This window comes from Papio anubis, chromosome 16 (assembly GCF_008728515.1).
Source record: "Papio anubis isolate 15944 chromosome 16, Panubis1.0, whole genome shotgun sequence".
In the NCBI taxonomy this organism is placed as follows: Eukaryota; Metazoa; Chordata; class Mammalia; order Primates; family Cercopithecidae; genus Papio; species Papio anubis.
Window position 1 is genome coordinate 85,000,443 of NC_044991.1, and position 27,437 is coordinate 85,027,879.

A 27,437-nucleotide genomic window follows, 5' to 3' on the forward strand; every position below is an offset into this window, starting at 1 on the left:
GCAGCCCACATACTGCAGGGTGGGGATTAAACCCACACAGGCCACTCCTGCAGCTCAGTTCCCCCGACGCCCCATTGACTTCTGGGGTCCTCTGGGACAGAAGCTGGGCAGGTTCCTTCTCAGAACAGTCTCTGCCAGCAGCTTCATTTATGCCCTCCGCCAGGACCAGCCCATCTTTTCCCAGTTCGGGCCCCCTAATCCCTATGACCCAGCTCCGTCCACGTTCGCCACCAGTCACCATTTCATTTACACCCAATCATGGGGGCCCATCCTTGCTCTGGTTTTGAGAAAACTACTCAAGATTCTGACTTCATCCATTTTACATTTTTTCCTTGTGAAGACTGGAATTCAGGGATATTTATCTTGCTGGGCCTGCAAAAGCTTAAATAAAATAAGCTTTATCTGTTGGAAGCTGTCAGCTGATAAAAAAGAAAAGAATTAAGCATATTCCTATTTGATGAACTATGCAGATGGGGGCAGGCTTCTGTCTTTTGGCTTCATTGTTCTCTGCAGAAACAGCCACATGTCCACTCTGAGAACTGCCGCGGGACTCCAGTCTCTGACCCCCAAAGCCTGTCTGGACATTCACACGTCTTGCTAACAGATGGACTGCTCGGGTTGGGGGGGAAACGTTTGGCACTTTAGGGACAGCCATGGAGGGTGCTTCTCAGTAAAAAAGCACATCCATGTCCCTCCTTTCCTGTAAACCTTTCTCTGGGTCAGGATTTCCCAAGCGGGGAGCCTCATTCCTCCTTCCGGGGGAGCCCCCTATGGCTGGATCATCTGCACTTGCATTCTGAAGGTGCTGAGTCTGACAGGCTGGACCTTGGAGACTGATGTCTAGAGGGGACTGACACCCTGCTGGGAAGTGCAGGTTCCCCAAGATGCGCCCCACCCAAAGTCCCTCTCCACAGGGGCAGAAAGCCCCTTTCAAAACCTGTGTGGGTTATACCACTCCTGCCCACTTCCACAGTCACCACCCAGGGCCAGGCCACCAGCCTCTCCTGCCTCTCTTCCCTGGTCTCCCTGCTCTGTCCTCACCCTACTGTGCTCCAAGTAACAGGTTACAGCAGATCACTCCTCTGTTCAAAACCTGCCATGTTCCCATTTCACGCGCCCCCAAACCTGCTCCCTGCCCCACTTTTCCTCCTCCTACCCCACCCTCTGTACTGTATGCGGTACTGCAGGCCTCCTGGCAGTGCCTCGAATACGCCAGGCACATTGTGGCCTCAGGGCCTTTGCACTGGCTATTCCCTCTGCCTGGAACGCTCTTCCCCCCAGACACTGGCACAGCTCACATCATCCCTCCTTCATCTTCCATCAAATGCCACCTTCTCAATGAATCCTTCCCTGGCCACCCTATCTTGCATTCTTCCCTGGCCACTCTATCTGGCAGTGCAACTTGTTCCCACCCACCCCCCATCCTTAGTATCTTGTCCATCTTGCTCTTTCTTTCCATAGTGCTCATGGTCTTTACAAATAGTAGTTTCTTTATTTATTATGCTTTTGTTCATTGTCTGTCTCCTTTTGCACAAGGGCAAAACTCTGGCTACTTTTTTCTCTGTTGCATCCACAGAGCCTGGACTAGTCGGTGTTTGATAAAATGCTTGTTAATGAATGAACAGATACAGTGGCTCACTGTGGAATGCAGGGGATTCTGGAGAGAGCTGGGTTCGTACGCAGGGACGACTGGATGCATGTTCATCGAATAAACAAGTTCATTTTGTGAGGATTTTACTTACAGATAATCTTCATGTTGGCAAATGACCAAGGTCATTTCCAATAAGAACTGACAAACTCAACACCGATTCCTAAAGCTTTGCAGAAAATCTCAAACATTCTTTTTTGCTGAGAACACCTGACTCATACCGGCTTAAGCAAAAAGGAAATTTATTAGATCATGTGATCCCAAACCATCAGGGAGTAGTTCTGGCTTCAGGAAGGGGTGGATTCAACACTGGGTTTCTCACTCTGTTGCTTGGTCTTGTTCTTCTCCATATTTTCTTCATTCCCAGGATCCAGTGGTGGCAATGTGCCTGCCAACAGCCCCAAACCTCTATCTTCCAATTCAGAAGAAGGAAGAACTCTCTACCTGTTGACTCCAGTACAAGTCCTAGGATTCACTTGGCTTGAACCAGGAGGACGTGTTCAGGCAGGGTCACCTGTCCCACCTAGGAGTGAGGCAAGGGCAGTTCGCAAGGCATATCCAGGGTCCCTTTGCCAGAGCAAGGTGTGGTGGATGCTGGGTGGCAACAGCAACTTACGTCAACCTCTGGAATATCATCTGGAAAAGTCCCTCCAGGGAGCTGGCTAAAACCTGCTGGCGGAACGTGTCCCAGTGGCTTTTGTGGAGCAGCGTACATCAGGTCATCATTTCATGTCCAGATGCCACTGCAAACATTGCTCCATGCTACAGGCTGCCTGGGAACCCAGAGTCATCTTTCTAAAACTTGTTCCTTTCTGGCCTCAAATACCTAAAGCCTGGGCTCTGCCTTGGCTCCCAAGAGCCAACTCCAGTCAGCCTCCCAACTGCATCCCCCAATATGACGACGCGTGGCCCAGCCCTGGGTGCCTGCCCTGAGCCCACCAGCCCCACCATCACTGCCGTCACTGCCCCTTTGCCACAGGAGTCCTGGAATGACCGGTCAGTCCACCTCTCCATTTCTGCAACATGACTGATTCTTCCAGATCCTCTCCCCAGCCTCCAGGGCAGTCAGCCCCAGCAGCCAAGCCACTGCAAGGCCTCCTGGTGCTATCGGTCTGTTGCCACCCCTCCTTTACTTGCAAGGACTCACAGAGTATCTTTGGTGTGTGTGGACATCTTTCTCTCCTTCCCTCCCCTCTGCTGTGGTCCCTCCCCTTATCTGTATGCCTGTCATCTAGTGACATGATGATCATGGCAAGGACAATAATAGCAGCTGTAGCAGACACTGGCAGACGCCCATCCTGTCCCCACTGCACCCAACCTACAGGGTGCCAATGGCTTCCTTCATCTCCCACCTCAGGGTTTCTCCTGGCACAGGAGGAATATTCTGGACCCACATGTAGAAGTGGAGAGCACAACTGTTGGGGTGTCAAAGCCTCCCCGTTCCCCTCCCCAGGAGCAGCCCTCAGCCAATGGCAGCCGAGAGTTGGGTGAAGATCCCTCGGCCCTTGCTGCATCCATGCTGAGGCATGTCCCATGCACTTTCTAAGCAGGTCCCTGACCACAGGGTGACCCCTCAAGAGCACAGCTTGTGTTGATTTGCCCTCCCTAGCGCCTCACTTCCCCACTCTCGCCCTGCCTGGATCACCTCCTGAAAACTGCCTGCACCAAAATCCTTGTCTCAAGCTCTGCATGTGGGGAACCCCAAACTAAGAAAACAGCAAACCAAATAAATGCTGGCCCAGTGCTAAGTGCCATGATGGTGTTTCTTCTGGAACATTTATTTAAGCATCTTATGGACCCATGCGGAAGTTATCATCTCATTTATAGTAGAGCAGGACAGAGGCTTGGGGAGGGTGAGTGATTCCGCAGCCAAGGTCACACTGCTGACAGGAGCTGGCTCAGGACTCAGTGCAGTCCGCCTGTCCCTAGTGTCTCGGCTCCCTCGTGACCACTCTGTGATGCTGAGTTCTGAACGCATGCACAAAAGACTGGCATGTGGGCCTACTCCAAGACTAAAGGGGAAATGGACCCAGATGGGGGAGTGAGTATGGTCACAGTCGCAGGCACATCAGAGCACAGCTAGGAGGAGAGGATTCTCTGCTCAGTAGCCAGCCCACTCCTTCCCGAGCAGTCATGCCAGACCTGTGCCTTTGGGAATAACTGAGAGCTCCCTTCACTCACCGTGTTGTGCATGTGTGTGAGCATGTGTGAGTGTGCATGTGTGGGTGAGTGCCTGCCCTACTAAGGAGACACAGTGTGTACACCATGCCCCATACCACCGTGGGGTTTATGCTGTGGGGAGATAGATAAGGGTGCAGGCAGCAACATGGGGTAAGTGATGCCTGCCTGAAAGGTCAGGAAAGGTCCAGAAGTAGCTGAGCCAACTCCCACAAGGCGAGCTGTCAGGGTGAGGTGTTGCGGGCACCAGCCGGGCAGGCCCGAGCTGGCTGGGGCTGAGAGGAGGTGAGGATTTGCTTTTCTCAGCTGTGCTCTGGTTGCTTTGGGGCTCTAGCTGCATCCTTTCCCTCTCTCAGCCTCAGTGTCCCCACTAGTAAAGTTCCAGGAGGACCAGCGGTGCCTTCCGACATCTGAGTGGCCCTGGCAGTGGAGTCAGCTTCTGGAATGGGAATAGCCATTGGCTATCTTCCCACTGGCCTGGCCCAGCTGCACTGAGTGTCTGGAGTGGGCCTTGTAAACACGGGGTCAACCCCAGGATGGGCCTGAGGCTGGAACCAGGGCTGCGGGCAGATGGACCGGTGTCTGTCCTGGTCCCCCCAGACCCACTGCTATGGCTCACACCTGGCAGTAACCTTTCCAGGGCCGCCTTCATGCTTTGTCAGATCGCCCATCAGTCTTTTCAGAATCCAGCTCTAACAAGACGATGTTAAAATATGCGTTCTCAGGCATGGAGGCCCATTGTGGGAGACATCAGCTTGTTTGAATTTGGAAATGAGCTTGCAGGGGTGACATGCGAATGCCGTCTCTGTCTGCAGTGGGGGCTGGCTGGGCTTCTGTCTCATGTGGGGACACGGAATGCAAAGTTGACATTTGCTCTGCGGATGTTTCAGTCCCCTTGGCCGATGTCTGGAGAGCACAGGGCTGTGAGCTTCCTGGAGCACCCAGCTTGCCTGAGGCCAGGCCAAGAGACTTGTCTGGGGTCTGGGAAGCGACAAAAAGGACTGTTCCGTGTCCTGAGCCCCTCGTTTCTAATCCTTGGAATTACTCCAATGGGGGAGAAAATGTCCCCTTGCAAAATGCTGAGTGACCGCCACCAGGGTGGGGTTGAGTGCCTGGGTGAATTCAGTATAAGTCAGGGACCAAAGCTTGCAGGCTGAGAAACTTGATGGGGCCAGCTTGCTTAGCGTGCCCATGTCATGCCTTAACCAAGTTCATACATCCAACCAGAAGGCCACTGGATTTGCTTAATCTATGCTGGGGATGAGTGTCCAGCCCATTTCTATTCGTATGCAGAAGGTGGCTTTTAGAGGGCAGAATCACAGGGCGAGTTTGTCAGCTGCTGTGAACGCTCCACGCACTGGCCCAAGACGATACTAACAGCACTCCCCTGCAATATACCCCTGCCACTGAGTCTGAAAGGTTTACACGTTTTATCTTGTTTAATCATTTCAACCACAGGACCTTTGCATGTGACAAGGTCAAGCCCTCCTACCACAGTCCCTTTTCTTTGTAGCATTTATCACAACCGTACTTTTGCCCTGGACTGTGAGGGTGAAGTCTCATTAACCCTGTTCACTGCTGTATCTCCCAGGCCTCGCATAGGGCCCTGCACATAGTAGATGCTTGATAAAGACGTATTGAACGAGTGGATAAAGACCTTGATAAGGGAGGCTCTCTAATGATCTGATCCTTTTACAGATGAGGGAACCAAGACTCAGAGAGCTGGAGTCACAGGCTCCAGTGGTGCAGCTGCTACGTGGCAGAACCCAGATCTGTCCCCGGTGGGAGGAGGCTCTGCACACCCCTGCATGGGTCTCTGTGCTTTGATTTCATGATGGAGCACCAGAATGCAATCTCATGGCCCACATTTGTTTCACTGCGTCCCTTATCCACTGACAGTTGTAGCTGCCAGCAGCCTGTCTCACCGATGACGAAATGGGAGCACTGGGAGGTTGAACAACCCACTTGGAGGCACCAGGTGAAGGGGGAACTGCAATCAGCCTTCTCTGGCTCCAAAGATGACAGGTTCCCTACGTGGTGCTGTCTCCCCGCCTGCCCCTCCCGTCCCCATCGTGCCTTTCCTGGAGCATCTACCATGTGTGGGAAGTGCGTGCCAGCCCTCACTGAACTGTCACCACCATAGCATGAGCTTTGCGTCTTATCCCAGAAGTGCCTGCCCTGGCTTAGCTCTTGTAGAACAGCATGCAGGACAGTCTCTGTGCCACTCAGCTGTCAGGCTGTATGGACTCCAGAGCCTTCTCTCAGGTTCCGTCTTCCGTCCCATCTTCTAATGAAAGGCTTCGTTAAGTTGCACAGAGGCACTTTGTCCTGAGACAGGCTTATTGGGAAATCATATTCTTTTCTTTGTCAAGCCTGATAGGCTTATTTCACATACAAAATGAAATCTCAAAGTTGTCATTCTAGAAAGTCCAAAGAGCGGGTGGGGAATGGAATGACTTTCTCAAAGATGTCAGGAAGGTGCTTAGCCTGAGATAGAAGGTAATGTGTTGTAGTGGGGAGGTGTGGGCCAGCCAGCCAGAGCCAGACAGCTGTCACCTTAGGCAAGTGGCTTAACATCTCTGTGCCTCAGTTTCCTTATCTGTGAAATGGAATAACAGTATCTGCCTCGCGGGATTGTTATGACATAGACTAAATAAGCGAAGGCACATATAGTGCGTAAATGCAAAAGAAGCTGTGTGTGTCAGGCACTGTTACTGCGCTCACTACCACGACTGCTGGCGGCAGCAGCGGTCAGGCCGTAATGGGCACGAGGAGCATGGCCATCGCGTGATGCATCGGTTGGGAGCATTCAGCTGCTGGTAATAAACACCAAGAGTAGCTGTGGATTAATCTCGGCATGGATTCTCCTGGACTGCAGGTAGGCTGTCCATAGCTGTGGTGGCAGCTCCGTGGTGTCGGCAAGGACCCAGGTGTTTCTGCTTGTTGACTCCTCCATCTGAGCACTGGGCTTCCATCCTCCAGACTGCATCGTGGTCTAACATGACTGCTGGAATTCCATCTGATGCCTCTGTGTTCCAGGCAGGAGGAGGGAGGGCTGGGCGTGTTACCAGCCGCCTCTGACTCACTGGTCTTGTGTACTCACGCCAGGAGTGTCCCACCTCAAGCCCTGGCAGAACGTTTACCCTTGGCCCCTGCAGGGCGAGCTGGTAGGAGGGACGGGAGAAGCCATCAATGATGACAGGGAGTTGGTGGATAAGTGCCTCAGCTTCCTTGCTTCTGGGGTGGGATAACTCTGAGAGGCACGTTCTATACATTTCCCCTAAGATAGCCACATGATTGGCCTCTAGTTGCTCTGGTTGCCATAGCCGACTCATTCCTATGCTCTTTGCTGACTTTCTCCCTTTGCTCACCTCCCTCCAGCTTGGAAAAATTCCATTTGCACTTGAATACTTGACTTACAGTCAGCTTCTGGGGAACCCAGTGAAAGATGGGGGCAAGGCAAAAGGAGCAGCTGTCTGTCCACCTCTTAAGGAGCTCCTCCCGCTAGCAGTTCCAAACAGCGTGTTCCTCTCACTGTGCCCTGGCTGCAGGGCGGCTGGGAAACGCAGTCAGCTGGGGGTTCTCTCACTCAGGAACAAGGAGCCCCACTAAGCCAGCATTCTCTGCCACTGCTAAAGAAGGAATAATTATGAGAAGTTTCTATCTTCATATCAGGCCAGATCTGACAAGGAAGTGCTAACTCCCGTGGCCCCTTGAAGCTTCCTGAGAAACTTGTTCCTTCATTTCAGTCCACAGACATTTAGTGAGCCCCTACAGAGTACTTGGCCCTGGGGTGCCATCAAGAATGAGCCACAGCTCTTGATCTCATGGTGCTTATGAGGAACAGGAAGGAGGGGAGGCAGCCGAGGCTGGAGGCAGAGGAAGGGGCTAATGATGGGAGATGAGGCAGGGCTCCACAGTCCCCAGACCTCCCAGGCCGTGTGGACCACAAAGGAGTTTGAGCCTCATTGTGGAAGCAAAGGGAGAGTGTGCTAGAGAATTGTTTTATTTTATTTATCGTTTTTGAGATGGAGTTTCATTCTTGTTGCCCAGGCTGGAGTGCAGTGGCCTGATCTCGGCTCACTTCAACCTGTGCCTCCCAGGTTCAAGTGATTCTCCTGCCTCAGCCTCCTGAGTAGCTGGGATTATAGGCATCTGTCACCACGCTCAACTAATTTTTTGTATTTCTAGTAGAGATGGAATTTCATCATGTTGGCCAGTCTGGTCTCGAACTCCTGACCTCAGGTGATCCACCTGCCTTGGCCTCCCAAAGTGCTGGGATTAAAGGTGTGAGCCACTGTGCCTGGCCTATTTTTTTAACTTTTATTTTAGGTTCAGTGGTGCATGTACAGGTTCGTTATATGGGTAAACTCATGTCACAGGGGTTTGTTGTGCAGATTATTTTGTCACCCAGGTACCAAACCTAGTACCCAATAGTTATTTTTTCTGCTCCTTTCCCCCTCGCTCATCCTCCCCCCTCAAACGGGTCCCAGTGTGTGTTGTTTCCCTCTACGTGTCCATGTGTTCTCATCATTTAGCTCCCACCTGTAAGTGAGAACATGCGGTATTTGGTTTCTGTTCCTGCCCTGGTTTGCTGAGGATAATTGCCTCCAGCTCCTTCCATGTTCCTGCAAGACATGATCTCATTCTTTTTTATGGCTTTATAGTATTCCATGGTGTATATGTACCACATTTTCTTTGTCTGTCTGTCATTGATAGGCATTTAGGTTGATTCTATGTCTGCTACTGTGAACAGTGCTACGATGAACATTTGCGTGTACGTGTCTTTATGGCAGAACGACTTACATTCCTCTGGGTGTAACGGGATTGCTGGGCCTAATGGTAGTTCTATTTTCAGCTCTTTGAGGAATCGTTACACTGCCTTCCACAGTGGTTGAACTGATTTACACTCCCATCAGCAGTGTGTAAGTGTTCCCTTTTCTCCACAACCTCACCAGCAACTGTTATCTTTTGATTTTTTAATATTATGTGCGGAGATTTGAAGCAGGGGCTGCATGTTGTCTTTTGCTGCTGCGTGGAGGATAAATTCATGTCATGGGTTTGTTGTACAGATTATTTTGTCCCCAGGTACCCAATAGTACCCAATAGTTATTCTATTATTCTTCCACCCAAGCTTTGCCATAAATTTGATGTTTGTTCTTCAATTTTAGCAGGGCAGTCTGTGCAACAGAGAGCCATGAGTGGCCAGGGCAAGTCAGGGAGGAGAGTTGCAGGGGGCCCACTGTCAAGAAAAGCTGGGGAAGCAGCCCCCAGGGAACTGGGGCTCCTGCATGTGGTTTCCCTGCTGTCTGCCCTGGACCATTCTCTGCGCGTCCCCGAGGGCTCTGGGAGGATGTGTCCAATCCTATTGGTTCCATTTCTCTGGAGAAGCCTGACTCATACAGGCCCAGAAACTCCAGTCACTTCCCCTCATTTTACACATGAGTAAACTGAGGCAGCGGCTAGGTCCCACTCCTGAACATAACCCAGTGCCTGGCTTATGGAAAGTTTATGGGGGTACTCAACACAGACTTACTGGGTGAATGAATAAGTGAAGATTTCAGTGACTGTGGGGGAAGCAGCTCAGTGCAGAAGCTCTGGCCACCAAGTGATGGATGAACAAGCTTGAACATTTCCTGAAGATGCTGTGTCTGTCATTCTCAACCAGGGCTGATTTTTTTTTCCCCCTAGGGTACATTTGGCAATGTCTAAAGAACTTCTGGTTGTCACAACATGGGGGTGGTGCTACTGGCATCTGGCAGGTGGGGGCCGGAGATACTGCCAGTCATGCTCCAGTGCACAAGGCGCCCCTCAACAGAGAAGTCTCCAGCCCCACATGGTGGTGGGCTGAGGAGCCCTGTGCTACACGTAACTCCTGTACAGCACGAACCATCTGAACAAGATCATCTCATTACACAGCCGTTTATAGGAGGCCTCTGCTGTGTCCTCTCTACTCCCATCAAACACTCCCCCTTCCACAAGCACCACTGGGGCACCAACCTGCGCCCATCTCCATTGTGAGCTGTCAGTGAGGTTGAGCCTTTCCCTGCTCACATGACCAGGCCCAGCCAATCAAAGCATCATCCTCTGGCCACAGAGAGTGGTTCTGAAGGCAAGTGACCCAACCAGGACAGCATCACCCAACTGGGAAGGCAGAGTTCTCCTTCTCCTGGTTCTGAAAACTGCCAGAGGTCATGCAGGTAACAGTCATCACAGAAAAACAAGACCAAGGATGAGGCAGGCCCAGTCTCCAAGGCATGCTTTGTGCTCCAGGCTGTGTGAACCCGGCTTCCTCGCTGTAGCCACAAAGGGCCTTGGTGCACATGAAGAGAAGCAGTAGTGGTTGAACACGTGCAGTGTCCCAGGCACTCACCTGCTCCCGCACCTCCTCAGCACATGCCCTCCTCTCGTGCCCTCCTGGGAAAGACAACTGTTTCCACTTAAATCAGTTCCAGGGGTTCACTCATAACCTATGGATAGCCCAACACCACCTGCTTAGGTAATCAGGGAATTTAATGCCTCAAGTACCTCGAAAGTCCATAAAGACTCCAGACCAGGCTTGGTCCCACAGCCAGTCAATGTCCCCAAATTCCCATCTCTTCACTCTGTCTGCTGCATTGTTGTTTTCACTCTAAGGCTCCAAGATGGCTCCCAGGAAAGAGAGTGGGTCTCTGTCCCAGAATCTCAGCCCGAGTCCCGACCTTCACTTTGATTGGACTGCATTGGGTCACATGACCACATGGGATCCAATTCCTTCTGCCAGAGAGATGGACTTTAGTGATTGGCTTACCTGAGGCCACATACTCCTAACAAGAGCAGGAGGTGGAGTTGACTACTTGAGAAGTCAACTTGCAGCCCCCACTAGGAAAGGGGAGAGATGGAACCATGCAGGAAACTGTAGGGAAAAGGCTGCAGCCAAAGAGGAGGCAGCTGGAAGGGTGAAGTGACTTGCTTTGAGTGGTGTTTTTCATCATTGCATATCTGACTGCCCAGACATATTAAAGATTTCCCCTTAACAGCCAGAATCCCTTGCTGCACCCAAAGGGGTGACAAGAGAATCAGCAGGGGATCTTGTGAGGGCCATAGGAAGGACTGGGGGCATTGTGGTCAAGATGATAACAGTATGAGCTGCCACTCCCTGTGTCAGACTCATGAAGGACTTTCATATTGTCCAGATCAGTAACTTCTCAAACAGCCCTATGTTTGAGTAGGTGGGGGAGGGGGAAGGGGTGATTATTATTATCCCCGGTTTGGAGATGAGGAAATTGAGGTTCCAAGGGTCTGTGCCTCATGTTCAGGGTTCCATACTAGGAAGGGGTAGAGCTGGGGCTTGAACCCAGGCTGATGTGACTCAAAACTCCCTCAAAGGAATTGGCTCATGTGATTGTGGAGGCTGGCAAGTCCAAAACCTGCAGGGTGAGCTAGCAGGCTGGAGACCCAGGACAGCTGATGCTCCAGTTGAAATCCAAAAATGGTTTGCCAAAGAACCAGGAAAAACTGATCTTCTTTATGAAGTTTGAGGTAGTTTGTGAGAGAATTCTCTCTTGCTTGTAGGAGGCCCATCTTTTTGTCTTATTCAGGCTTTCAACTGATTGGATGAGGCCCAGACACATTATGGAGGACAATCTGTTTTACTCAAAGTCCACTCATTTAAATGTTAATATTATCCAAAACACCCTCACAGAAACACCCAGAATAATGTTAGACCAAATATCTGGGCACTGTGACCCAGCAAAATTGACACAAAATTGACTTTCACAGTCCACTTCTTGCTCCAAAAGCCAAGACTCTTGGATGCTGATTTTTACTACTTTTCTTTGCTAGCTTTATCATTCTTTGAAATTATTAATTTTAACTGTACACAATTCATGTGTATAGATTGTACCATTAATTGCAAAAGTAGTGCACAACCATGTTCAGTTTGTAAAGAGTAAAACATTACAGTCCGGTGCCCTTTGTTCATTGTACCCAATCCCCAAGCTTTTCCTTGGGGGATGACACAGGGCATCTGTCAGGGAAGGCTAGGTTATTCTGTAATCACAATAACAACATACAACCCATATCTCCAGGCTTCAGAGCTACATGTACATCTGGGTTGGGAAGGGGCTCTGCTCATTGGCACAAGGTTGGCAGGGAGCTGCCTTCTTGGAGATGATTGATTGTCATGCCAGGGCAAAAAGAACTCTGAGGAATTGCACATCAGCAATTAAATGCCCGGCAGTGGCCCTGTGATACTTTTGCTCATAACTCATTGGCCAGAAATAGTGACATGTTCCCACTGAACTTCAAGGTGCTCCAGTAGTGCAGTTGGTCAGAAATATTCGGAAACCAGATGGTGACCTCCACACACTGGGATCAGTTTGTGTGTTCCTTTTGAGGCCTCTTTGTATGCGTTTGCATACATAGGTAGAAAATCTGTAATGTATTATATTATAAAGACCATTCTGCAACTCTTTTTTTTCCCCTAAGAAGTACCTTAGAGAATTTTCCATGTCAGGATGTGTACCTTGGCTTCATCCTTTTAAAGGATGCAAATGATGTCATGATTTGGACACTTGATAGTTTATTTTGCCAGTCCTCTGTGGAGGTGTTGTCAGTTTTTGCTGCTATGAGAAATCCTAAAATAGATGTTCTAACCTGTGCTCTTTAGTGCACATTCCTCAGAAAAATGGAAAGTGCTGGGTGCTGGCTTGCATATTAAACATTTGATACTAAAAAATTATCCTCCAAAATGGCTATACTAATATATACTCCCACTGGTGGTAGATGGCAACTACCCACTTATTCCCTAACAACTAATATGAGTGAACTTCAAAAAGTTGACGGAAGAATGAAATTAGAAGATAAAAATAAAAAACATAAACTTTATAAGGTCCAGCAAGGTCAAAACACTTCTGTAAGCAGTGGTACCAGCTATTTAGTCCATCCCTAAATTACTGAGGGTCCTGGGAATTTAGCCATGTCATTGGAGTCTTTTTTTACATTATTAACGGAAGAAAAATAAGTGCTCTTTAATGATTTTTAAAGAGTAGCAAACAAATTTTTTTACCAAGTCAGAAGGAGCCAAATCAGGACTTTAAGGTGGATACCTAATGATTTCTCATCAGAACTCCCCCAAAATTGCCATTGTTTGACAAGAGGAGTGAACAGGAGTATTGTCATGGTGGAGATGGATTCTCTGGTGAAGGTTTGTGGGCATTTTTCTGCTGAAGTTTTGGCTAACTTTCTCAAAACACTTTCATAATAAGCTGATGTTATAATTCTTTGGCCTTATAGAAAGTCAACAGTAAAATATCCTGAGCATCCCCCAAAAACTGTTGCCATGACTTCCTGACTGGTCCACTTTTGCTTTGACTGGACCACTGCCACCTCTTGGTAGCCATTGCTCTGATTGTGCTTTGTCTTCAGGATTGTTCTAGTAAAACCATGTTTCATCTCCTGTTAATAATTCTTTGAAAAAAATGTTTCAGAGACTTGATCCCCCTACTTGTTTAAAATTTCCATTGAAAGCTCTGCTCTTGTCTGCAGCTGATCTGGGTGTGAGGGTTTCAGCACCCAGCGAATGAAAAGTTTGCTCACCTTTACTTTTTCAGTTAGAATTGTGTAGATTGAACCAGTTGAGATGTCCATGGTGTTGGCTAGCATTTTTGCTGTTAATCGTTGGTCCTCATCAATTAGGGCATGAACAAGCTGAATTTTTTTTCTCACAAATTGATGTGGACGGTCTGCTTCTGTGAGTTTCATGTTCAATATCATCTTGTCCCTTCTTAAAATGGGTTATTCTTTTGTAAACTGCTGCTTTCTTTGGGTCATTGTCCCCACAAACTTTTTGTAAACCATCAGTGATTTCACTATTCTTCCACCCAATTTTGCCATAAATTTGATGTTTGTTTTTCAATTTTAGCAGAATTCACATTGTTCTGTTATGGGCTCTTTTCAAACCGCTTTCTTATCCTTCTTAGTGCCTCAAAGTAGATTCTGTTCAGACATAACAAGTTAGTATAAGTTAATTTTGGTGCAAAAAATTTGGAGATCTATGCATAGTTTTTTATAATACACATTTTCTATGAACTTTTTGAAGACCTCCTTGCTTATAACACATTTACATTTATTTTTAATCTGATGAGAGATCCCCTCTTAATTTTAAAAAATTTTAATAACTGTTACTTCTAAAAAATTAAACAATGGAAATGTATAGAGAAAAAAACCCAAGTCTCCTATCTGCTTTTTTCAATTTCTGATTTCGTGCCCCTCTCTGGAGGAACCACTGTTAAAAGTTTGAAGTGTTTCTTAGAGATTTTCTCTCTGCATTTACATAACATAAATTAATAATTATATATTGATTGTTAAATGCATAAGTGTGATCGCTCTATTATATATTGTCCGGAGCTTGCTTTGCTACCCCCTGTGCTCCCTCCAATTTTTAGCATCTCTTAGCATGTTGGTTTTTATGAAATTAAGTTACTGGCTGCTTGGGTTTTCTTTTCTCTTATTGTTCTGTCTTCTGACACAAGCTTTTTATCTACAGATGAGACACGGAGAAAGGGAGGGGAAGTTGATGACAGGGTTGCCTGTTTTTCCTCTTCCCCTTCCCGGAGATGAGTTTCATGGGTGGAGTGACCAGTGTCCAGACATCTCTCTGGGTGGGGGCAGGATGAGGAGAAGGCAGGCTGGCTGCAAAGTCTCCAATGAGGGAGAGGGGAGGTTGGGGGCTGGCATGACTGAGGGCTGGGGATGTAACGCAGACAGGAATCGTTCCAAACTCCGGTGGGGAGAACATCTCCTGTGGCAAAATCCTGCAAAATGCTATTAAGGATAAATTTTTTATTGCTCTGTCCTGTAGGCAACTTGGGAAAATAGCATAGTCTCAGCATAAATGAGTTCCCCTGTTTTATTTTATTTTTAAATGACGCTTTCAGCACTAGTTCTGACTCTGGAAGAATGAAGCAGTCACTGCTGTGGCCACAGTGAGAGAGAGAGGATGGGAGCAGACGCAATCAAGTGAGGCAGGAGACCGACCCTTAAGTAGGGCAGGGGGACCCCAGGGGCTGGCCCTGCTCTCTCCACACCATTCCCCTCCCACACTTCTCTCCCCAGCCGAGGGTTATGGGAGGGAAAGGGAGCAGTTATCTGTGTGTCTCTGGCCAAAGAAAATTTAAATGAACCAAATAACAAGACATAATGCAGAAACCATGTGTGGTGCCATTTTCTCATAAAATGTCTAGACTTATTGACTTATTTACAAGTATTTCTGTGGTGCTTCTTATGTGTCTCTTACTGTTTTAAGAGCTTTTGGAGTGCTAATTTATTTATTTATTACAGCAACATTATTGCAGAAGGCTCGATCACTTTGCCTGCCACAAAGATGGTGGGGTGGTGGGAAGGGGCCTGCACCCAGCCACAGGACATCTGGTAGAAGGGCATGTGTACCAGCCCACGTGCCCTCCCAGGCTGTGCATGGCCCCACTTTTGCTCAGCTGCCTTCCCCAGCAGTGGATCGCCCTGTCCCTGAGGTCGTCAAGCGCCGGTTGCCTCTGCTGTCTTCTCAGCCCCATACCTCAGCCTCCATTCAGATGAGGGTAGGGCTTCCGCACAGCCCACATCACTCCCTCGTGTGTGATCACGGCTGCTGTGGTGCACGAGTTTACCGGGAGGGGACCCTTAGATGCTCTGGTGGCCATCCCGGGGCCATCCCAAGGGGCAGCACAGCACACCCTGAGAGTGTGGGGAGAGAAGGCAACATCCTCCAGGCAGAACATCAAGCAAAGCGAGACAGGAGACAAGAAGAAACCAGCAGACAGGTCACTCCGTCTCCTTGCTAGGCAGGCCAGTCCAGGATGCAGTGGCTCTGCACAGCGTGTCACAGGACATCCTGTCTCACTGAGCAACCAGCTGGGTTTCCTTGACCAGCTGTGGCCAGCTGGCACATGTGCCCCTGGTGTACTCTCCCTCCTTCCTTGCTTCACGTCCCCTCACCCCTCAGGCTGGCTTTCCCTTGGGCTGCACTCCTGGATGAATTATGTAGCTTCGCGTCCAGCTCTACTTTTCAGGGAATTGCTGCTGAACTATGTAGACTATGTAGACGGAGGCTTCATCAGGGCAGCCACCATTTCTGCAGCCCTGCCCTCCCCCAGTCCCACGTGGAGCACTTTGCTTGGATTCACTGTCTGCATCCTATGGGAGGTCTGGGAGGCTGGTGCTATGAGGCCCTTTGTAGAGATAAAGAAGCTGCAGTTTGCAGCTTGAGGCCACCAGGTGAGCAGCATGCCTGAGGCCATCAGGTGAGCAGCGTGCCCAGGATCACCAGGAACCAGGAACTAGGAGTAAATAGGATGTGATTCCAGGCAGTTTGGATCCAGAATATCTGCTCTCAAGTGTCATGCTAGAGTCAGAGGCTGGTGGTCACCTGACCGTGGCTATAGTCCACGTGTGACTCCAGAAGCTTCATATAAAGTATCCCAGTTAGTTCTCTGGAAAACCCTGAGGAGGGAGGGAGATCCTGTGATTCCTGTTTTACAGATGAAGAACACTTGGCTCTGAGAGGTTTGAGTATTTATGCATTCAGCATACATCTGCTAGATGCCTCTCCTGTGCGAGGCGTTGGTCCGGATGCTGGGGCTGCAAGCGTGGGCAAGAGACTCATGGCCTGTTGAGCGTGTGCATGTGCGTGTGTGTGTACATGGACATGTGTGTTCATGTGTATGTGTGTGTAGGAACAGACAAACAAATACAGAGTAATGACACATTACAATCCGTCCCACCAAGGCTTCCTTTGTTTAGGGTGGCCGGGAAAGTCCTCCCAAGGAGCTGCCAGCTCAGTGATGTCAGAAGGCTCTCCAGGACCAGCCTGCAAAGGTAGGGGTCGGGAAGAGCATCTTAGGCTGAGGGAACAGTGCCTTCAGAGACGTTGGTGTAGGAAACGTCTCAGAAGGCTGGAGGAAAAGGGGACTTGGAATTTACTCCAAGGGTGATGGGAAGGGGAAGGGGAAGGGGAAAGGGGAGGGTCAGGGGAAGGGAACAGCCAGTTGCTGTTAAGAAGATCCCCAGTGTGGGAGGGAGTGGGTCTGTAGGGATGGATTGCAGGGGGCAGGGGTGGAAGGAGGAGCCTGAGAAGGAGCTGCTGGAGCATGTGGGGGCCTCCTTCTGTGTGATCTGCACAGCCCAGTGTCTCCCCCAGATCCTGGTTGAGGAGCCTGGGGCTGGGAGGCTGCTCTGTGCCAACCAAAGCACCAGAAGCCCAGGGGTCCAGACACCTTGGTATTTGCAGGGCAAAGGAGAGAATGGGGTTGGAGAAGGAGAAGCCTGGGGGTAGGCTCTAGAAGGGTTTGGCGCTCACTGCAAGCATTCCTCAGTGCTCTTGGGGTACAATCGAGAACATCCAGATTCCTTAGCAGGCTACACGTGGCCCCCACCTTGAGATCTGTCAACACCCTCCACCTCATCCTGACTCTCTTCCTTCTGTAGTTCCACAGTTGTCATCTGGAAGAACTCACAGGTCCTCCAGAGGCCGTCTTTCATCCTGGGGTCTTAGCACCTGCTGTCCCCTATACCTGGTCCCACCCTTCTGCCACCACTTTCCAACACGACAGGTCTCCCCCCTACCCAAAGTTCTCTCCCTAGTCTTACCTCAAGCATTTGCTCTGGCAAGCCTCCAGACCCCAAGATCACGTTAGGTGCCCCTCCTTAAGGCTCCCAGCCCTCTTTATTTGCATGTTGATTTGCATATTTGCCCCATTCACCTGGGAGCTCCCTGGGGCAGGGACTGGGTCTCTTGTTCATGGCTGTAGTATCCCCGGCACCTTGGGCAGAGCTTGGCACATTGGAGGTGCTCAGTTAAAATTGGGTGAGCAAATGAATGCTGAATGAATACGAGGGAATATTCATGGGGAGGGAGGAGTAGGTTTATTCCCTGTGGCCTCCAACAGGCAGAACCAGTTTCAATGGCTGAAAAGTACCGTGAGGCTAATTTTTATTCCCTGTAGGAAAAAGCCTCTCCAATAACTGACACTTTGGGATGGCGCAGAACTTTCATCCCACTATGGAAATTTTTAAGTGGGTGCTGGGTGGGTCACTTGCCCATCTTCCCACTACACAATCAACATCTGGGAGGCAGGGATGGCATCTTTTTCTTCTTGTGCCCAGAGCCTGTGTGGCTCATGCATGCTGCAGAGTTGCTCAGTCTGTATGCCCTGAAAGGGGGGATGTGGTCGTCCCCGCCCCTGAAATCTTCTAAACCCGCACTTTCCTGCCTGGCAGCCGCTCATCACATCTGGCTACAGTTGGGTCTGAATGGAGCTGTAATGGGTCTGAAATACAGCTGGGTCGGAATGGAGCTGTACGGCCAGTGTAAAATACACAATAGATGTTGAAGACTTAATATAAAAAAAGAAATGAAAATGTTGATAATTTGCTTACATGTTGAAATAATATTTTGAATATGTTGGGTTAAATTACATATATTATTAAAATTAATTTCACCTGTTTCATAGTTCTTATTTTGTTTTTTAAGGCGATTACTAGATAATTTAAAATATGGCTAGCATTGTATTTCTATCATAGAGGGCTGGTTTAGAATAGTGCTTCCTACCTTTCTTGGGTTTACTGTACACTCTTACATCCAGTCAGTCCTGCACTGTGTAAGGACATTTCAGTTGATGACAGCTGCATGTGATGGTGGTTCTGTAGGATTATAGCAGAGCAGATAGAGAAACCTAGTATATGGCACTTGCTACTGGCATTGCAGATCAAGTAAGGGAAATGATTGATATTCGTAATGGTGCTTGGGCATTTGGTTTTCCAAATGAAAAAAAAAAAAACAAAAAAATGGTTACATGTTGTTTAATGACAGGGATCTGTTCTGAGAAATGTGTCCTTAGGTGATTCGAACCTTGTGGCAACATCGTAGAGTTACTGACACAGCCCCAGATGGCACAGCCTACTATACACCTAGGCTATTTTGTGTAGCCTGTGGTTCGTAGGCTACAAACCTGTACAGTATGTGACTGGACTGAATACTCTAAGTCATTATAACACAACGGTGAGTACTTGTGTATCTAGGCATACCTCCATATAGATAAGGTACAGAAAAAAATAGAGATATAAAAGATAAGATATGGTCCACCTGTATAGTGCACCTCCCATGAACAGAGCTTGCAGGACTGGAAGTTGCTCTGGGTGAGTCAGTGAGTGAGGCTGAGGTGAGTGAATGCAAAGGCCCAGGACATGACTGTACACTGCTCTAGACTTGATGAACGTCATACACTTAGGCTACACTAAATTTACTTTTTTTTTCTTTTTTTTTGAGACAGATTTTCACTCTTTTTGCCCAGGCTGAAGTGTAGTGGTGCAATCTTGGCTCACTGCAACCTCCGCCTCCCGGGTTCAAGTGATTCTCCTGTCTCAGCCTCCTGAATATCTAGGATTACAGGTGGGTGCCACCATGCCCAGCTAATTTTTGTATTCCTAGTAGAGATGGGGTTTTGCTGTGTTGGCTAGGCTGGTCTTGAACTCCTGACTTTAGATGATACACTCACCTTGGCCTCCCAAAGTGCTGGGATTACAAGTGTGAGCCACCAGTGCCTGGCCTAAATTTACTTCTAATATTCTTGTTTCTTCAATAATAAATTAACCTTAGTTTACTGTAACTTTTTTACGTTAAAACTTTTGAATTTTTATAAACTTTTTGACACCGTTTTAATAACACTTAGCTTGAAACACACATTATAAAGCTGTAACAAATATTTTCTTTCTTTATACCCTTGTTCCATAAGCTTTTTCCTATTTTAAAATTTACTTACTTACTGTTAACTTTTTTGTTGAAAATGAGGCACAGAAACACTAGGTTAGGCCTTACATAGGGTCAGGATTGTCAACAGCACTGTATTCCACCTCCACATCTGTCCCACTGGAAGGTTTTCTGGGGCAGTAACACCCATGGAGCTGTCATCTGCTCTGAAAACAATGCCTTCTTCTGGATACCTGCTGAAGGACCTGCCTGAGCCTCTTCTTGGGAGGTGACACTCTTTTCAGAAATAAGTCCATGATGGTTTTCTTAGTTTATCTCTTTTTTTCATCATAGATCTACTCATAAGCGGGTGATGTGTCATGAATATTCCTCTCTATTACTGAAAACTTTTTGATGCTGGGGTCTATGTTTTCAGACTTTGTAAGGAACTTTTGAAGACTGTGAAAGCTGCTGCTAAACCCTTCACTGTGAATTTTCTTGGGGATCCTCTTCTTTTTCTTTCTCTTTTTTTTGAAACAGTGTTTTATTCTGTTGTCCAGGCTGGAGTACAGTGGTGCAATCATGGCTCACTGCAACCTTGACCTCCCGGGCTCACTCCCACCTTAGCCTCCCGAGTACTCAGGGATATAGTTTCCACCATGCCCAGGTAATTTTTATTTTGTTTTATTTTGTAGAGACAAGGTCTCACTATGCTGTCCAGTTTGGTCTCGACTCCTGCGCTCAAGCAGTCCTCCTAACTTGGCCTCCCAAAGTGTTGGGATTGCAGGCATAAGCCACTGCATCTGGCTCTTCTTTTCCTTCTTTCTTTTGCCTCTTCTTCAGCTGTGCATTCTTGTTCTAGTTTCAACAACTCTTCAAAAGTCAATTTCTCAGGAATCATCTCTAGAACAGGAATTTTTCAGCTTCACTGTAATCTGATGGGACCACCACCATATATGCGGTCCATTGTTAACCAAAACATTGTTTAGCAGCACATGACCATATATATAGAAAAATATATACAGCATCTAGGTTTGGGTAAGTACATCCTATGATGTTCGCATAACAAAATCACCTAACGATGCATTTCTCAGAACATATCCCCATTGTTAAGTGACACATGACTGTGTACCGGAGTTTTTAGCCTTTTATCGGAAAGGATCAAAAGACCATAAGCAGCTTTAACTATGACAAACTCAGCATTGTCCTCAGTGTACTTCCTGGGCTGGCACAGTTGAGTCACACAGGGTGTCTGAAGGCCTCCTCAGTCCCTGGGGCTCCCCCTGGTTGGTGGCATGTGGGCGGCTACTAGGTGGGACTCTACTTCAAAGGCTTTCCTGTTTTCTGTATGTTGAATATGCCATCTGTCTTTGCAAAGAAAGTTTCTTCCTGATTCGTGTACCCAGCCCAAGGCACCTGACACATGCTGAGGCATTCAGCCAACTCAGCCCAAAGTTCTTTCATGCAGAGATCAGTGTAAGATTTTTGTATCCTCATTTGATGTATATATACATATATTTTTTTTCCTGGGAATTCATATTAAAAGTGCACATCCATTACATTAACCCAGCAATCCCACTCGTACAAATCCATCTTAAAAGGATCAAAGTGTGGCACTTAATCCAAGTTCCTCTGTTGAGGACCAGGATTCTCTTAATGCTTGCTGGTTCTGCCTCCCAGATGTTGAAGGCCAGCCTCCGTCTGATGGTTAGACCTGAGCCAAGTACAGCTGTAAAATATGTAGACTCACACCTGCATACACAGATGTCGATTGCAGGGTTGTCTGTGGTCAAAAAACAAAACGAGAAACAACGTAAGTGTGATTGATAAGGAACATGTTGGTCCGTCTGTATTGAGGAATATTTGCTGCTATGAACAGTCACAAGTTGGAGCCACACGAATAGATCTGGAGAGATGCCACTGTGGGTTTTGGTGGAAAGCAGCAAGTTTTCAGTAGTGCTTACCGTATAATTACACTTTGTGAGGTCTGCAGGTCTGTTTGTAGGAGCAGAAAACAGGCATGAATAGGGGTGTGCGAGACTGGTAGCGGGATGGGCTATATCCACTGTTTGTGCAGTTTTTGGTTATTTGACATTTATTTTTGGCTATTTGACGTATTTTGGTTATTTGACAAGTGTGCAATGCATTTATATTTTTAAAATAGGAGAATATAAGAAAACGTGGATGTTCTTCATCGGTTGGTTCGGCGGCCCCTTCTGAAAGAGGAGCGTGCCCCAGCATGCTGTGGAAAAGACAGATGACCCTGTTCTAGACCTCTGCTTCAGAAAATCAAGCTCCACTCAGGTGGCCACTGCTTCTTCCAACCCTGGAAATAAACATCTTTTGCATGCAAAAGAATGTGCATGGCCTCTCCAGGCAGGAGACTGATTCTCATCTTGCACCGAATCTAGCTCCCCTCGATCTTGTCAGGGATCCTGCCAAGACATGGAACCAGAAAAGAAAGAAAACGCAAGAACAGCCAGGTCGAGCTGCAGCGCTGGTTAGATTCATGGCCCACGTGGAGCTGCAGCGCTGGTTGGACTCATGGCCCATGTGGAGCTGCAGCGCTGGTTGGATTTATGGCAGTTTCAGTTCAGGGCGGGGGCTCCTCTCTGGTCCGCTTTTCATTTGCGTGAGTTGAGTTCCTCCTAATTTCTGTTTCATTGTTCACCTCCCAGATAATTCCAGAAATGAGAATGCCTTCCCTGGCCAGCAGCCTCCTGGCTCTGTGTGTCTGAACCAGTAAGGCATGCTTCCTCTTGCTCCCCGCTTCTGATGTTTCATCAGGCTCCACAATGTGTTTCTCAGGCTGTCTGCCCTGGAGTTTACGCCCTGAACCATGTTCAGGTGAGGAAATCCCTCGAGAAGATAAATCGCCGCAGAGATAGCAAAGACCATATCTTGGCAGGGCTCCTGGGTTGAATGTGGCCATATGTGTTCCCAAGTGCAGACCTCCAAGGTCAGTCAAGCCCAAACAAGAAAGCTCAAATTGCAGAGGCCTCTGGAGTAGATGCCTTGTTGCTGAAGAAGCCTGCTGCACACCTGGGCACTCAATGGTTGTATGCCTGGGATGTGTCTTCACTAGGAAGCCTGGGATTCACTGCTCCATGCACGAGGTAGGTTGGCCAGCTTGGTTGCGACACAAAACTCAGCTCGAACTGGCTTTAATCATGAAGGGGGTTGGAGCCTGCTGTAACTGGAAAGTGAAAAGCGTATGTGATTTCAGAGAAGGCTGGATTTAGCAGCCCTAGCCATCTGGCCAGAAAGCTCCCCACCACCTCTCCATTCCGTTTCCATTGTGTTGATTTCGTCCTCTGATCGCCTCCTCTCTTGGCCCCAAGATGTCAGCAAATGCCCCTTGTCAGCTGTCTGCTTCCAGATCTCAAATCGGTATAAAAGAGAAACTTCACTCCCCAGAGAGCTCAAATCAAGGTCCTAGAACTGAGGCCTGCTGACAAGGGCATGGGCCCACTCTGGAAGCCGTGCCTGTGTCTGGGACAGGTAGGCTGCGTGGCTGGGTTGGTCAGGGCATCCCTGAAGAATGCTTGGGCCTCACTCAACTAGGGTGGCCAGGTTTAGCAAATACAAGGGCAGGGTCCCCGGTTAAACTTCAGATTTTAGATAAATAATGAAGAGCGTTTTTAGCATGAGAGTTTTCAGTATTTCCTGAATATAAATGAAAAATAGGACCGGGCATGGTGGCTCACGCCTGTAATCCCAGCACTTTGGGAGGTCGAGGTGGGCAGATCACCTGAGGTCAGGAGTTCGAGATCAGCCTGGCCAACATGGTGAAACCCCATTTCTACTAAAAATACAAAAAATTAGCCAGGTGTGGTGGCGGGTGCCTGTAATCCCAGCTACTTGGGAGGCTGAGGCAGGAGAATTGCTTGAACCCGGGAGGCAGAGGCTGCAGTGAGCAGAGATCGCACTCCAACCTGGGTGACAGAGCGAGACTCCGTCTCAAAAAAAACAAAACAAGAAATTAAAAAAAAAAACAAGAAAAATATTAAAATATTTACATGTATGTGTACTGAGAATGAACTGCCGGGCACCCAGGCAGGACCTCTGCTCCGTCAGTTCAGCTATATGTAAAGATAGCTATCAGTCTAAATATATTTAAATTAATTGTTTATTTAAATTCAAATTTAACTGGATGTTCTATATTTGTCTGGGAAATACACACACATGGGAAATTTGAGGCCCTGACAGGCTGGGGGATGGAGAAGAGGATGGAGGGTGGGCAGCCAGGGATGTCCGCTGTGGGCCATGAAGAAGCTTCTGCCTGAGCTCAGATTTGGTTGGGCTTATAACAGCAGGAAGGCAGACAAGAGGATATTTTCCAAGCAGGGCCTCCACCAGGCTGTGACTTTATTCATTTGTTGATTGATTGCTTTTTTGGGGCTTATCATACAAAATTCAGGGACAACAGAATGTATCATTTAGAAAGCAAAAACATCCTGCCTCCTTAGTCCCCACAAATTAATCGCCATTGAAAGTTTATAACATGCTTTCCAGGAAGTTCTTCATAGGGACCATCAAGCCCTAGGTATTCTAGAAATGGTTAGTTTTACCATGAAGTATCACACTGTATCATTCTTTTTTGCAACTTCCTTTTGCCTGACAACATACCTTCCACCAACTTTTAAAAGTTGGTTTTGGGGTGTGCCAAAAACACTTCTGTTGTTTTTCAGGGGTTGTGAAGACCCAGTTAATCAAGAACGAAATGTTTTAGTTACAATCTGTTGAGAAAATAGGAATGACTGGTGTCTTCCTCTCTCCCTCGGTGTTTTCCTACTTTCTCCCTAGAAGGAATACAGGCCCGCCCCTCTGAAGCAAGCAAGAGCATGGCATTGGAACATAAAAGTGGTTCATGAAATTCACCCCACCCAGCTCTGCCTGGAGTCATATGGACTTGGGGCTGAGTCTTGGCCTTGATCTTATAAGCATTCTGAGCTTGAGCAAGTTTTTTTAACCTTGGTGGCTTTGGCCTCCTTGTCTAGATAGTGGAGATGTTAATGTCAACTCCCAGAGCTGCGATGCAATGACATGGGATTGGTGTGAAAATGACGGTGAGACCGGGAGACATGTCAGTTCCCTCTCAGTTGCCCACTGTTCAACAGAGTTGCCAAGTGCCCGCCACCCGCCAGGGACAGTGCTGGGGGCTGAGGCCCCTCTACAGCCCCTGTTTGGGCTGGGGAGTGGGCGGGGGTATGTTACTTAGATTCATAGCGACGTCCTGAGAAACCCCCACCCCAAAGGAAACTGACAGTGCTCCTGTAGGGCAGCAGAAGGGCCACTGGAGAGCCCCAGGCATGGGAACTGCCTGAAAGATGAAGGCGGAGCATCCAGGCAGGACCTCTGCTCCATCAGTTCAGCAGGAGAGAACTGAGATCCAGAGAAGAGAAGGGGTGGGTGCAGCTCTGAGGTTCAGGAGGAGGCAGTCCCTGTGGGTTCCTGGTGCAAGTGGTCCTGAGGGGCAGGGCAGGGCAGGTTCCCAGCTGCTATTTTCACAAATTCCTCTCCAGTGTGGCCCCAGCTCCCAAGTCTTCAGACCGTAGATTGACAATTTACATGAGGTTTTCCTTACTTGAAAAATTTTTTACAAATCACATTTCAAACTAGACGAGTGACATATACTCCTTGTAAAAAGTCAAGAGATACATATAAGCCAAAAGTAGAATAAATTGCTTATATATTGCTTATATAAGTTGCTTATAATTCCAATACCTAAGTACTGTTACTGTTTTGGAGCATATTCTTTTAAATCTTTGAGAGTTTCATGTAAGAAGTATTTACTGAGAGGCTGCGGGTGTCCGGCTCTGGGCTGGATGCCGGGGCCGGCGTCAGATGAGGCTGTTGAGCCTCTGCCCTCAGGGTCTCACGGCTATGGATCCAGTACCCCCATCCCGTCCCTCCTCCACCCAGGCCGACGCTCTGCACGCAGCGAGTGTGATGGTTAATGTTATGTGTCAACTTGACTGGGCCACAGGATACCCAGGTATTTGGTTAAGCATTCTGGATGTTTCTGTGAGAGTGTTTCTGGATGAGTCTAACATTTGAATAGACCGTGTGGAGCCGGCTACCTTCCCTAATGTGGGTGGGCTTCATCCAGTGACCTGAAACTTGAATGGAGCAAAAATGCCGGCCCTTTCCCAAATAAGAGCAAATTCCTCCCACTGTCACCAGCTTTCTCCTGCCTGGAGACCGAAACTGAAACAGTGGCTCTTTCTGGGTTGTGAGCCTGCCAGCCTTTGACAGGAACCACTCTCTCGGCTCTCGTGGGTCTCTGGCTCACCAACAGCAGCTCTCAGGATGGAGCCTCTACAATCATGTGAACCCACCCTTTAGGATGAATCTCTTGTGTACACATCTGTCGCCGCTGTTTCTCTGAAGAACGCTGTCTGTGTCTGATACAGATGCAGATCTCTGCCCCCTCCCCTCTTCCTTTAACAAGCACTTATTGTGCACCTGCTGTATCAGGCTGATGGCTCAGTAAGTGCTTGTTAAGGGAAGAGGGGAGGGAGCAGAGACCCACCCATCCAAAGGCACTGCAGTGCACCCCTGCTACCTGTCACTCCACTGGCTGTAGCTGCTGAGTGGCCCCGCTGCAATGAGAAGAACCACCCAGCTGACCCGCAGACTCGGGATTCCAGCCACAGCCAACTGCACACGGCTGGGGCCTGGTACAGGTGGGGCGAGGGGAGGGCCTGGCTCACACCTGCTGTCCCATAGACTCTGCTGGTGAGGAGCAGCACCGGGATTGCATTCGGCTTCTGACTAACTGAGCTCAAGGGCCTCTGTCTTTGTCAGGGTTCTTCAGAGAAACAGAGTGGGATTTGTGTATTTACTTGTCTGGCTCACCTGACGATGGAGGTGAAGTCTCACAACCAGCCATCTGCACACTGGAGACCCAGGGAAGCTGGTGGCCCAGCTGGAAGGCCTGAGAGCTGAAGAGGTGATGGTGTTGATTCCAGCCCCGGTCCGAGGGCCGGAAGACCAGGAGCACTGAGGGCAGAAAACAACGGCTTGCCCCAGTGGTCAGGCAGAGAGGGCGGATTCCTCCTTCCTCTGCCTTCTGTTCCATTCAGACCCTCGCCGGGCAGGAGGAGGCCCACCCACCCTGGGGAGGGCCATCCGTGTGACTCTGCCCACCAACTTAAATGCGACTCTCACCGGGAAACCCTGACAGACACCCTATTTCCACGTAGCGTTCCTTCTGGGGCACTGGGGGTACAGATGTAGACATGTTTGGGGGACACAGTCCAACCCGTAACAGGAAGGGACAGATGCCTTAACCGGCTGCAGGAAAGCTGGCATGAGAGTTATAGAGGGCACAAAGTCCTGGGCCGGCACACCGTAGGTGCTCACTCCAGACAAGCAAATGTGGTTCAAAATCACACTGGGCTGGAACAGGGAGGGATGCCCTGTTCTGAGTGTGGGTTTTGGTACCAGGCAACCGTGGGTTTGAATCCAAGCTGTGTGACCCTGGGCAGCTTCCCCAACCTTTCTGAGCCGGTTTCCTGTCCTGTGAATCTAACCTCACCTGTAAGGTGGCAGTGAGGGCGAGATCTGTATCCGGTGAAAGCTTATTGAAGGCACTGAATTCTTAAACCATCCTAGACCTCAGTTTCCACACCTGTCAAAGAAGGATGGGGATTTTGAGGTCCGGACAGGACGCTGCAAGAGCCCAGAAGGAGACCAATGATGAGGAGCTCTGAACCCAGAAGCCGTGGCAGTCGAGACTGCAGTGACTAAGCTGCGTGCTCTCTATAGAGGGTGGATGGCCGGCCCCCACCACCCCAGCCCAGCTGAGGAGCAGGTGGCCTTGCAGTGGGCTCCTTGGATCCATGTCACCTTTGTGGGTCACCTGGACAGCTCGGCACGGGG

The 27,437-nt window shown here is 48.8% G+C and overlaps 1 long non-coding RNA gene across 2 annotated transcripts in view; it reads left to right on the forward strand.

Moving 5' to 3' along the window:
- Positions 1-21,908, forward strand: part of LOC110740483 — a 37,094-nt gene extending 15,186 nt beyond the window's left edge. Inside the window, exons 2-3 of one of the 2 annotated variants that reach the window (XR_004179126.1) lie at positions 16,607-16,681; positions 21,715-21,908. This is a non-coding gene — a long non-coding RNA (uncharacterized LOC110740483). Of the gene's footprint in view, positions 1-2,015; positions 3,406-16,606; positions 16,682-21,714 lie in introns of those variants that run through there. The other variant, XR_002515069.2, reaches the window with a different exon arrangement.
- Positions 21,909-27,437: the final 5,529 nt, after the last annotated feature.